Below are 13,897 nucleotides of genomic sequence, written 5' to 3'. Positions count from 1 at the left end.
TTTAACGTTAGATATGTGATGTATTCCCTTAGAGCGTCGTGATTTAAGAGTTTCTATTTCAACAGTGTTATCATGAATGATTTTGCGAACCCTATATGGACCGTTATAAAGCAGAAAAAATTTGCGACACAAGCCTTTTCCTTTATGAGACAAACCATGAGACTTAATTAATACCTTCTGACCAACTGACAAAATTTTTAAACGACCAGGACGTTTAGCTGATTTCTCTCTTCTTGCACCCGCAGACGCAATATTTTGTAGAGCCAGGTTGACAACTTCATAATGCCGCAGTTTCCGTGTAGGCGGAAAAGGAACTATTTCAGAAATGCGATTTGACGGTGCTTTATTTTTTAATATCAATCGAGGCGGTAAAGAAGTTGAGTCATTAGGAAGTTCATTCAGAATGTTTTGAAAAATATGAAGATACTGATCCCAAGTTCTGTGATTCTGATGACAATAAAGACGGCACAATTTATTGATTTCCTTCATCCATCTCTCTGAAGCATTAGATTGAGGGTGAAAAAGTGAAATAAAAATTGGTTTAATCTTACGACGCCGTAGAGTACGAAGCCAAATTTTAGAGCGAAACTGTGATCCATTATCTGATATAACCTTATCAACATGACCCACTTCTTTAAGAAAATGTTTGATGAAAGCGTTAGATACTGAACGAGCTGTTGCTTTGCGTAAAGGTGTAAAACACACATATTTTGATGTCAATTCCACTGCTACGAAAATGTACGCAAAACCATTAGTAGAACGAACCACTGGACCGAACAAATCGACTGCAGCCATGTCCTTTAATTTCGCTGGAATGATATGAAACAACGGTGCTCTGTGAGAAACAGTTGGCGGCTTAGCCTGTTGACATAATTTGCATTTGGCAAGAACAGAACGAATACGTTTTTCCATATTACTGAAGTAGCAATTTTCTCGTAATTTATGAAAGCATTTTCTGGGACCAAAGTGTGCATAACTGAAATGTGTAAACGAGGTGTGGCCAAATCATCCAATCTAACAAAGCGTCTAAGAAAATTACAGACACCAAGGAAACTACGAACATCACGTTTTGTGGAAGGAACAGCATAATTACGAATAGCGTCTAGTTTCTCTGGATCAGGCAGAATACCTTCTGTAGAAATAATGTGACCGAGAAATTTCACCTGAGAACGACCAAATTCAGAGTTTTCTAAGTTCACTGTAATGCCAACTCTTGCAAAAATACGTAATAATGAATCCAAAATTTTGTTATGCTCACTCCAAGAACGTTTAGCAATAAGAATATCGTCAACATATGAAGTAATATTGTCACGAAGATAAACAGGTAAGATTCGTTTAAACTACGAATGAATGCTGCAGAAAGTATAGTAAGTCCAAACGGTAATTTCCAAAGTCACTTTTGGGTAAAACAGTCAAATCCGGTTATTCTTTACCTACTGTCTAGATAGATTGATAGTAGAAGAGTTGTTTTTATAGATGCAAAGAATAGTATAAGAGTAGGCAGCGGTGCAGAAAACTAAAAGGGAAATAGCACCACTACAGCTCGGGGCCCTGTGAACGCTACGGCACATATTCACTTAGTGTAGTGAATCCCCTGAGGACATTAATAGCTGCACATAAATTTCAGTTTGTGAATTAGTGGCAAATTTGGCGGAAGTGCGTACATAAATTGATCTAGCCATGCACATGGATGTATGTCATTCTTAGAATTGCGAAATATCTTGATCTTCCGAACAGTCAAGAAGTGTTTATAGTCAACGTTTTCGCCTCGTGGCGACAAAGACCTACCGCGTCTGTCCCTGTCCCAATGTCGATTATTGTCAAGTTCGCGCGCCTGGCGCTCTCTTGTTGCATCTCGTAAATGAAATAAATTACTTTCTTCAAACCCCTCTGCTATCTGTGATTCCAAATTTCTTTTGCTATCTTTTCCCACGATTTCGCCTTCAATTTGTTTGACTTGCTTCCGTAATGACTCAACTTCCCTTTTAACACGATCATTAAATTTTCCCTGATTTTCAACATGCTTATTTATGTTCTGGTACTCTTCAGTTTCCGCAAATGGCAATGGAGCTGTATCATCCGAATCTCTGTCCCCATGTAAACTAAGATTTGTCAATTTATCTGAAATCTCCTCAACTCTTTCCGATAATTCACCTATTTTTTCTTTCTGTTTATTTACGTCTTCCGTAAGTGTCGCGACTCGGGTTTCAGTATTGACACATTTGGTAGTTAACTGTTCATATTGTTGTGTTAGATTATTTAATCTGTCATTTGGTATGGATTCCTCGATTCTCTCAAATATTTCTCCTTATCGTGTGCGCGTTGTAAATTTAACTCTGAAAATTTTTGTACTATCACGCGATCTCTTTCTTCCTGTTCTCTATCCTGTTCCCTTTGTCTAATCTCTACTGCAATTAATCTATTATTGTGAGCATTCAAAATCGGTTGTACTTCCTCTCTAATTTCTTTCTTTAATTCATCCTTCATGTTTTTGAAACATGTCCCTATTCGCGAATCTAACCGTGTTTCCATTGTTTTTAATTCAGATCCTAACTGTGATCCCAGTGAGTCAAACCGTGTTTCCATTGTTCCCATATCAGTTTTAATTGTTCCTATCTCTGTTTTTAATTCAGATCCTAACTGCTCCATTGTTCCCTTTTGTAAGTCTAACCGTGTTGCCAAAGTTCCCACCTCTGTTTTAATTGTTCCCACTTGTGATCCCACTGTTTTTAATTCAGTTCCCAAATTTAATATTGCACTCATCAACTGCTCCATATCTTCTGTCGTTAATCTCGTATTCTGTGAATTTTCTGATTGAGAAAAATTTTGAAATGGTTCCGGACTATTTTCCCGACTTATTAAATTGTTTTCCACTTCATTATTCATGATACTGTTTTCCTCTGTTGGCGAGTTCGCCATGTTAACAATTTCGTCATTCTCACTATTCATCATTTTTGCCTTTTTCACTGATCGCGTAATCATTTACAAAATGTACAAAACTCGTCACTGTACGAAAATTACACACAATGACTCTTTATCGCCAACAATACCATTCACACGAAATGTTTCCCTCAAACACGATTAACGAACAATTGCAATAATTGCACTAAATTGTCAAACGCGTATGCAAGACAACAAAATTAAATTCTGAAAAAAATACCATTAGAAGAATGACAATTACCAAATCTACACATGCAATATAGACTACAATTACTAAACTACAAATTACTACAACAATACTACTGTCTACTATTTTTACAATCAGAAGAATTCCAAGAGACGATCTGAAGCAGCGGTCGCCACGTGCATGGGGGCTTAATTAAAATAAGATGAAAATAATTTTAATTTTTTTTTTTGCTTTAGTAGCTGTCTGTCCGATTACGAAGTCTTGTACTGGTTGGCCCTGACTAGTATTATTACGCTATCTGACTGCATAGAACAACAACAAAGAATGAAATGCAAATTTTCATTAACACAATTAATTAATTAAGTTCAAAAAAAATGGTTCAAATGGCTCTGAGCACTATGGGACTCAACTGCTGTGGTCATAAGTCCCCTAGAACTTAGAACTACTTAAACCTAACTAACCTAAGGACAGCACACAACACCCAGCCATCACGAGGCAGAGAAAATCCCTGACCCCGCCGGGAATCGAACCCGGGAACCCGGGCGTGGGAAGCGAGAACGCTACCGCACGACCACGAGATGCGGGGATTAATTAAGTCCCCAGCAACTATAAAACCTACGAAACCAAAGCACAAGTGTAACTGTTCTGTGTGTGGAAGTATGACTCAACGTACGCATCTGGCACGGTTCTTCTTCAATAACACAAGAAATTTTAAATATCATTTATACTGAATTAATTAAAGAAAATAAAAATACCATAATTACTCAAGAGAACCAGAATTACACTCTAATGCAAGAACACAAGCCAGATGCTTTGTTGACTGAACCTGTAATGACGCATTGTTTAAGACACTGAAATAATGAAAAAAAAAAACACAGAATATTTTACCTTCATGTATATTGACGAAAAGCACTCTGATCACTACAATATTTCCATTCGAACAACATCTGCTGTCTAGCCCATCAAACAACTGCATAAAACATGGAACAACATCTCGACAAACACTGCCCACTAGCACATCTCAACACACACTGACTACTACGAGTCCTCGACAAGCACTGCCCACTACGACATCTCAATAATCACTGCCAGTGGAGGCGGCGGAACAATACTCTCTAGCGCGATCTCTGGCGCTGTGGCTCAGTGTAGCCACCTTTCAAACTTCACATTTTTCTTTATACAGGGTCAGTTGCCACTTTTCGCACCATAGAGATATCTAAATCATTTTGCAATTCGTTTTGGTCATCTGATGAATTTACAAGATGGTAAATGAGAGCATTATCTGCAAACATTCTGAGAGGGCTACTCTGATTATTTCTTATGTCGTTAGTATAGGTCAGGAATAATAGAGGGCCTATAACACTTCCTAGGGGAACGCCGGGTATTACTTCTGTTTTACTCGACGACTTTCCGTCTATTACCACGAACTGTGATCTTTCTGACAGGAAATCACGAATCCAGTCGCGCAACTGAAGCGATACTCCATAGGCACGCAATCTGGTTAGAAGACGCTTGTGAGGAACGGTGTCGAAAGACTTCTGGAAATCTAAAAATATGGAATCAATTGGACATCCCCTGTCGATAGCACTCATTACTTCATGAGTATAAAGAGCTACTTGTGTTTCGCAAAAAGGATATTTTCTGAATCCGTGCTATGTGGCAATAAATCGCTTTCTTCGAGATAATTGGTTCAAATGGCTCTGAGCACTATGGGACTTCTGAGGTCATCAGTCCCCTAGAACTTAGAACTACTTATACCTAACTAACCGAAGGACATCACAAACATCCATGCCCGAAGCAGGATTCGAACCTGCGACCGTAGCGGTCGCGCGGTTCCAGACTGTAGCGCCTAGAAGCGCTAGGCCACCCCGGCCGGCTCGAGATAATTCATAATGTTCAAACACAGTATATGTTCCAAAACACTACTGCAGATCGACGTTAGTGATACGGGCCTGTAATTCAGCGAATTACTCCTGTTTCACTTTTTGAGTATTGGTGTGACTTGAGCAATTTTCCAGTCTTTAGGTACGGAACTTTCTGTGAGCGAGCGGTTGTATATAATTGCTAAATGTGGAACTATTGTATCAGCATACTCTGAAAGGAACCTGACTTGTATACAATCTGGACTAGAGGTCTTGCCTTTATTAAGTGATTTAATCTGCTTTGCTACACCGAGGCTATCTACTTCTACGTTTCTCATCTTGGCAGTTGTTCTTGATTGGAATTCAGGAAGGGATATTTACTTCGTCTTCTTTAGTGAAGGAATTTCGGAAAACTGTGTTTAATAACTCTGCTTTAATGGCACTGTCATCAGTGACTTCACCGTTGTTATCGAGCAGTGAGGATATTGATTGCGTCTTGCCACTGGTCTGCTTTATGTATGACCAGAATCTCTTTGGGCTTTCTGCCAGAATCCGAGACAGAGCTTCGTTGTGGAAATTATTAAAAGAATCTCGCATTGAAGCACGCGCTATTTTTCGAACTTCTGCAAAACTTTTCCAATCTTGGGGATTTTGCGTTCTTTTAAATTTGGCATGCTTTTTTCGTTGCTTCTGCAACAGCGATATGACCCGTTCTGTGTAGCTTACATGATCATACAGGAAGGAGTAGAGACTGTCTCTTAAAAAGGCGTTAGGAGCATTTTTATCAGCTTTGTAAATACACTCCTGGAAATTGAAATAAGAACACCGTGAATTCATTGTCCCAGGAAGGGGAAACTTTATTGACACATTCCTGGGGTCAGATACATCACATGATCACACTGACAGAACCACAGGCACATAGACACAGGCAACAGAGCATGCACAATGTCGGCACTAGTACAGTGTATATCCACCTTTCGCAGCAATGCAGGCTGCTATTCTCCCATGGAGACGATCGTAGAGATGCTGGATGTAGTCCTGCGGAACGGCTTGCCATGCCATTTCCACCTGGCGCCTCAGTTGGACCAGCGTTCGTGCTGGACGTGCAGACCGCGTGAGACGACGCTTCATCCAGTCCCAAACATGCTCAATGGGGGACAGATCCGGAGATCTTGCTGGCCAGGGTAGTTGACTTACACCTTCTAGAGCACGTTGGGTGGCACGGGATACATGCGGACGTGCATTGTCCTGTTGGAACAGCAAGTTCCCTTGCCGGTCTAGGAATGGTAGAACGATGGGTTCGATGACGGTTTGGATGTACCCTGCACTATTCAGTGTACCCTCGACGATCACCAGTGGTGTAGGGCCAGTGTAGGAGATCGCTCCCCACACCATGATGCCAGGTGTTGGCCCTGTGTGCCTCGGTCGTATACAGTCCTGATTGTGGCGCTCACCTGCACGGCGCCAGACACGCATACGACCATCATTGGCACCAAGGCAGAAGCGACTCTCATCGCTGAAGACGACACGTCTCCATTCGTCCCTCCATTCACGCCTGTCGCGACACCACTGGAGGCGGGCTGCACGATGTTGGGGCGTGAGCGGAAGACGGCCTAACGGTGTGCGGGACCGTAGCCCAGCTTCATGGAGACGGTTGCGAATGGTCCTCGCCGATACCCCAGGAGCAACAGTGTCCCTAATTTGCTGGGAAGTGGCGGTGCGGTCCCCTACGGCACTGCGTAGGATCCTACGGTCTTGGCGTGCATCCGTGCGTCGCTGCGGTCCGGTCCCAGGTCGACGGGCACGTGCACCTTCCGCCGACCACTGGCGACAACATCGATGTACTGTGGAGACCTCACGCCCCACGTGTTGAGCAATTCGGCGGTACGTCCACCCGGCCTCCCGCATGCCCACTATACGCCCTCGCTCAAAGTCCGTCAACTGCACATACGGTTCACGTCCACGCTGTCGCGGCATGCTACCAGTGTTAAAGACTGCGATGGAGCTCCGTATGCCACGGCAAACTGGCTGACACTGACGGCGGCGGTGCACAAATGCTGCGCAGCTAGCGCCATTCGACGGCCAACACCGCGGTTCCTGGTGTGTCCGCTGTGCCGTGTGTGTGATCATTGCTTGTACAGCCGTCTCGCAGTGTCCGGAGCAAGTATGGTGGGTCTGACACACCGGTGTCAATGTGTTCTTTTTTCCATTTCCAGGAGTGTAGACGTACTTTGCGTTGATGGTTGTGGGTGTTACGGTATTCAGCCTAGCAGCAACGCCCTTATGGTCGCTAATCCCTGTAACCGTCATGATACTCCCTGTTTGTCCATGATTATAGGTTGCTAGGAGGTCAAGTATGCTTTCGCAACTATTTACGCTTCATGACTAGTTGGTTCAAGATAATTTTCTGAGAAAATTTTATGTCAAAGAAAAGGGAGATTTTTACGAAGAAATGAACCACGTTACATTTACAAAGTGATTCGAAGATTGGCTGCTACCAATCTTTCAAAAACGGTAAACAGTTGCCCTTGATAATGCTCCTTACTAGTCAGTTGTTGTTGACAAGGCACCTGCCATGGCAAACAGTAAGGAAGAATTGACTGATTCGCTTCAGCGTCATGAGATGGATGTCAGTGATGACCTTAAAAATCTGAAACGTATGGAAAAAATATCTCTCCATAAGCTGCAGTTCCTCCTCCACGAAATCGACAAACTGGCAAGAAAAGAAAAAAACATGGGCATATAGTCGTTAGGCTACCACCTTACCACTGCTATTTCAAAACTATAGAGTTACTTGTAATATGGGTCCAAATTAAAAGTTACATTACCAGGAATAATAATAAATTTACCCTGTCTGCAGTGGAAGCCCTCACAAGACAAGTTGTCAGGAACGTCACCGCTGTAGGGACTGAGCGAGGTGACGCAGTGGTTAGAACACTGGACTCGTATTCGTGGGGACGACGGCTAAAACCTGCGTCTGGCCATCATGCTTGATGTTTTCCGTGATTTCCGTAACTCGATTCAGGTAAACACCGCTGTGGTTCCTGTGAAAGGGTACGGCCCACTTGCTTCCCTCATCCGATGGGACCGATGACTTCGCTGTTTGGTCCCCTCCCCCCAATCAACTAACTGCTGTAGAGTGGAAGAAAGCCATCAAACATACGCGGAGCATCATGGAAAGAGCGTGGCAGAATGAAGCTCTTTTGGAAAATTCAGTGGAGGAAATGATAATTTCATTAAATGACAACATTGACAGTGATAGTGACACTTAAAGAATCCGTCACAACAACGAGAGTGATGTCAGTGGAGATTTTCCATTATCCCCGTAGAAATGGAGAACAGGCGGACTGAGCTACATTTTTCGCGTGCACAGTTTACATCTCTAAGTACCTATATAACAAAATTATATCGTCGTAAGTTTCGAAATTTTAATAAGAACGCTTTAATAACAACTAATTCCAAAGGAAGTTTTTCTAGGAATTCAGTCGGTATCACATAAAATAAATATTACAGAACTGCAGAAATACGGAGGCCCTGTTATTTGTATAGCTTTTCTTCTTTCTAACAAATGGTTCAAATGGCTCTGAGCACTATGGGACTTAACATCTTAGGTCATCAGTCCCCTAGAACTTAGAACTACTTAAACCTAACTAACCTAAGGACATCACACACATCCATGCCCGAGGCAGGATTCGAACCTGCGACCGTAGCAGTCCCGCGGTTCCGGACTTCTTTCTAACACAGATTGGCCTGTTTAAGATATGTTTTCCCACCTTGATAAATACACTTAGTCTTATTTTTTGTTGTGTTGGAATTAATTTAGCAGATCAGAAAAATTAGTAAGTTACACTTATAGCGACCTGTTTCTGTTGTCAGCAACAGTATGGGCGCCCGATTAAGGCGCGAACGGACCATTGTGCGTTATATTTAGCTTGAATTATTTAACATTAGAGATCTCCGACAGAGTTCTGGTATCGAACATATGAGAATATGATGTATTCTTAAGATTTAATTCACATAATGTATTCTCGTAACTCCAACAAGAAAGATTCCTGCGTGTCGAAAATTCGGGAACGTCATCAGGAAATGCATTTTCGTAAATTGCCGTATATTATGTTAGGAATTTATTGCCGCAGATAAAACTAAAATCAAAATATAGTGTAACTGTTCCAGAACTCATTGATGCAGTTTCCATATTTACAAACTGAATAGTTTGCCTGTTTAAGTGAATTGAATGAAATTTAAGATTATGTGTGTGTTCTGCGTGGGACGTGGCACCTCTGTTCCGTACGTAGACTATAGAAAATAATTTACGTTTGTTTTAGCCGCTATTTTGGAATTGTGTTCCTGGGTGCCACAGTGTTTCCCTTGGATTCTATACTTATTGTGCTGACGAACTGGCCCCTCTTCTTAAATCGGTTCGTAAGAATGGTCACAAAAGTGATTCGTGGAACTGTAGACCTAATTCAGTGTCGTCTACTTGTCGTACAATACAGAAAAATACATTGTGCTCACTGATTTTGGCTTTTCTGGAGACCTAACACCTATGCAGCAATAAGTATGATTTCAGAAAGTATGCAATGTGTGAAACCGAGGGTGCTCTGTTCGTTCATGAGAGCCAGAAGACATTACACAGATTAGCTCAGGTTAATGCCACGGATTTTACTTCCAGTAATCACTAACCAAATTACGTGCATGCGAAATTTCTGAACACATACTGAAGACTTCCTAGCAAACAATGTTCAGTATGTCTTTCTTAGTGGAGAGGTATCGTCAGATAGATATTTATAGTGCATGGTTATAAGTTATTTAAGAGCTTAACAGTTCTTTATTTGAATTAATTTTACACTGTTGACACGCAGTAGTATCTATTGTTGTGAGACAAGAAAAATTTTGACTGTTTAACTTGCGTTTTTAACTTTATGACAAAACGAATCATTCACAAGAACAGAATCTCTTATTATTATCAGAAGCCGGCCGGTGTGGCTGTGCGGTTCTAGGCGCTTCAGTCTGGAACCGCGTGACCGCTACGGTCGCAGGTTCGAATCCTGCCTCGGGCATGGATGTGTCTGATGTCCTTAGGTTAGTTAGGTTTAAGTAGTTATAAGTTCTAGGGGACTGATGACCACAGATGTTAAGTCCCATAGTGCTCAGAGCCATGTGAACCATTATTATCAGAACAGTTAAAAACACTGCCATATTACGCTTCTTTACAGATTTCAAGACAGATTTCATTATGTCACTCTCACTGGAATCGACCTCAGAAGCATAAAAACATTCGTTCACACAGTCATCAGAATATTCTTTCTCCATAGAAACAGCTGAATAATCATCTTCAAAAAAGTCCCAAAGTATTTCAGATTCGTTCTTTTCCTTCCGTTTTCTGAATAGGCCTATCTCTAAAAGCAAAAGGAACTTCAAGACGATAACAGTAGCCATCTAAAACATCAAAAGTACGTGAAGTCAATCAACTTTAATACACTGACCACTGATTTAAACATCTAAATAGACCAAGTAGTCAAAACACACTCCGTGACAAAAAAAGACGAAATCGCTAGATTTGATGTTCATGTACAGACAAACACATGATCAAAATTTCAGAAAAATCACATTCAAGTGCCTGGCAGAGGGTTCATCGAAGCACCTTCACAATTCTCCATTATTCCAATCTCGTATACCGCGCGGAAAGAATGAACAACTATATCTTTCCGTACGAGCTTACTTTATAGTGGTGATCGTTCCTCCCTATGAAGGTCGGTGTCAACAAAATATTTCGCATCCGGAGGAGAAATTTCGTGATTGGGATTTCGTGAGAAGATTCCGTTTCAACGAAAAACGTCTTTCTTTTAATGATTTGCAGCCCAAATCCTGTATCATTTCTGTGACACTCTCCCATATTTCGCGATATACAAAACGTGCTGCCTTTCTTTTAACTTTTTCGATGTACTCCGTCAGTCCTATCTGGTAAGGATCCCACATCAGTCAGCAGTATTCTAAAAGAGGACGAACAAGCGTAGTGTAGGCAGTCTCCATAGTAGGTCTGTTACATTTTCTAAGTGTCCTGCCAATAAAACGCTGTCTTTGGTTAGCCTTCACCACAACATTTTCTATGTGTTCCGTCCAGTTTAAGTAGTTCGTAATTGTAATATCTGGCTATTTAGTTGAATTTATGGCTTTTAGATTAGACTGATTTATCGTGTAACCGAAGTTTAACGAGATTCTTTTAGCACTCATGTGGATGACCACACACTTTTCGTTATTTAGGGTCAACTGCCACTTTTCGCACCATTCAGATATTTTTTTCTAAATCGTTTTGCAGTTTGTTTTGATCTTCTGATGACTTTATTAGTCGATAAACGACAGCGGCATCTGCAAACAACCGAAGACGGCTGCTCAGATTGTCTCCAAAATCGTTTATATAGATAAGGAACAGCAAAGGGCCTATAACACTACCTTGGGGAATGCCAGAAATCACTTCTGTTTTACTCGATGACATTCCGTCAGTTACTACGAACTGTGACCTCTCTGACAGGAAATCCCAAATCCAGTCACAAAACTGTGACGATATTCCATAAGCACGCAATGTCACTACGAGCCGCTTGTGTGGTACAGTGTCAAAAGCCTTCCGGAAATCCAGAAATACGGAATCGGTCTGAAATCCCTTGTCACTGGCACTCAGCACTTCATGTGAATAAAGAGCTAGTTTTGTTTCACAGGAAAGATGTTTTTTAAATCCATGTTGACTGTGTGTCAATAGACCGTTTTCTTCGAGGTAATTCATAATGTTCGAGCGCAATATAAAAAAAAGCACTCCGTCGTCAGGCCACGAGTGGCCTACCGGGACCATCCGACCGCCGTGTCAACCACCGTGGATGATGCGGATAGGAGGGCGTGGGTTCAGCACACCGGTGTCCTGGTCGTTATGAAGGTATTCTTGACCGAAGCCGCTACTAATCGGTCGAGTAGCTTCTGAATTGGCATCATGAGGCTGAGTGCACCCCGAAAAATGGCAACAGCGCATGGCGGCCTAGATGGTCACCCATCCAAGTGCCGACCACGCCCAACAGCGCTTAACCTCGGTGATCTCAGGGAAACCGGTGTAACCACTGCGGCAAGGCCGTTGCCGTTCCAACACAATGTATGTTTTAAAATCCTGCTGCATATCAACGTTAACGATATGGGCCTGTAATTTAGAGGATTACTCCTACTACCTTTCTTGAATATTGGTGTGACCTGTGTAACTTGATACCGTTGACCATAAAATTCTGTTAAAAACACTGGAATCGTTAGGAATAACTGGAAATGCCTATGACTAGTTTCAATAATATCTTTAAAAAAAGGTCCAACGGTAGCACAAGCTTCAAAGAAAATTTGGAAGGGATGTGGGCTATGTGAACTTTTTAAAGCAAGTGTTTGAATATACTCTGGGGCATATGGAGCGAGTTTTGCAATCTGTGATCAGATGGTCGTTATATGTGAGGCATTTTTGGCTTATGTAGGGTTTGGGAAGAGCCGTTGAGGATTCGGCTTTATGTGTGGGGAATGTGTTAGGGACCTACAGACGATTAGATGATCTATAACAGATGGAGATTTTGTGAACATTTGGACAACCTTGGCCCAGAGTCACTGTTCATGCCAAGAAATTTCCTAACTTACAGGTCATGGTGAGAAGTGAGTTCATACTGTACCTCCTTACACTGTGCTTCATGAAGTGTATGTGTACGTTTATGTGGGACGTCCTGCATATGAGAACAGGAATTTTCTGCACTAGTGGCCGGTATAACAGCTTGTAACTTGAAGCGTTCATTTTACACTTCCTTCCCTTTTCATAGTGTTATTATAATTCCTTCATGTTCCTTTTATTCTCTCTTCTTCTCCTCCATTTGCGCGAGCAGGCAGTGCGAACTGTACGGTTGCTGTGTCACGCTCGCAACTACTTTCTCGCTCTGTCGTGATATAAATCAACAGCAGTGGAACATGAATATTTCACGGAAGGGGTTCTTTTTTTCGCGCAGCAGAACATCCGCGGCGGCGTTAGCGGATCCGGAAACGAATAATCCCGGTGGGGGCGTGCTTACGTGTTTTGCGCTCGGCGCGACGCGACGCACGGAACACATATATCACGTGAGGCAGGGAGACCGCCGAAGTCGGCAGAAATAAAACCGCTCCAGCAGCGCGAAGTTGTGGAGTACAGAATCACGGCCTGGAGCTGAGAAGTCCATGGAGTACGAACTGTCGTAGTTGTAATATTTCTTGATTTGTGTGTCCTCACCACAGATTACTCGTTTATTTTCTGTACTTCGCAGACCTTGAAGGACAAAAGTTAAAATGCTTCTAGCACATTCTGTCAAATGTCTGTACTCAATGTGTTAGTTAGCTGGTTTTTCGGTTGTTCATTCGTCCACAGATCGTTTACAAAATGGCTTCATACTCGCCATTTTATTTGAAAAAGAATATTTTAAAAATTGTTTAACTAATTCATGCAGACAGTACTATTATCTCACGGGGGCCTAGATTTAACAGTTGTGTATTAAATACAGTGTTTATACACTGAAGCGCCAAAGAAACTGGTTCAGGCATTCGTATTCAAATACAGATATATGTAAACAGGCGGAATACGGCGCTGCGGTCGGCAACTCCTATAAAAGACGAGCGTCTGGCGCAGTTGTTTCATCGGTTACTGCTGCTACAATAGCAGGTTATTAAGGTATTACTGAGTTTGAACTTAGTGTTACAGTCGGCGCACGAGCAATGGGACACAGCACTTCCGAGGTAACGATGAAGTGAGGATTTTCCCCTACGACTTTTTCACGAGTGTACTGTGAATATGAGGAATCCGGTAACACACAAAATCTCCGACATCTCTGCGGCCGGAAAAAGATCCTGCAATAACGGGACCAACGACGGC

General features: G+C 42.1%; 1 pseudogene; it reads right to left on the bottom strand.

Annotated features, from left to right (window-relative positions):
• Positions 1-11,996: 11,996 nt before the first annotated feature.
• Positions 11,997-12,114, bottom strand: LOC126253912 (5S ribosomal RNA; annotated as a pseudogene).
• Positions 12,115-13,897: the final 1,783 nt, after the last annotated feature.

This window comes from Schistocerca nitens, chromosome 4, assembly GCF_023898315.1.
Source record: "Schistocerca nitens isolate TAMUIC-IGC-003100 chromosome 4, iqSchNite1.1, whole genome shotgun sequence".
NCBI lineage: Eukaryota > Metazoa > Arthropoda > Insecta > Orthoptera > Acrididae > Schistocerca > Schistocerca nitens.
The sequence above is the reverse complement of the archived record's forward strand: the minus strand, read 5'-3'. Positions and strand labels throughout refer to the sequence as shown.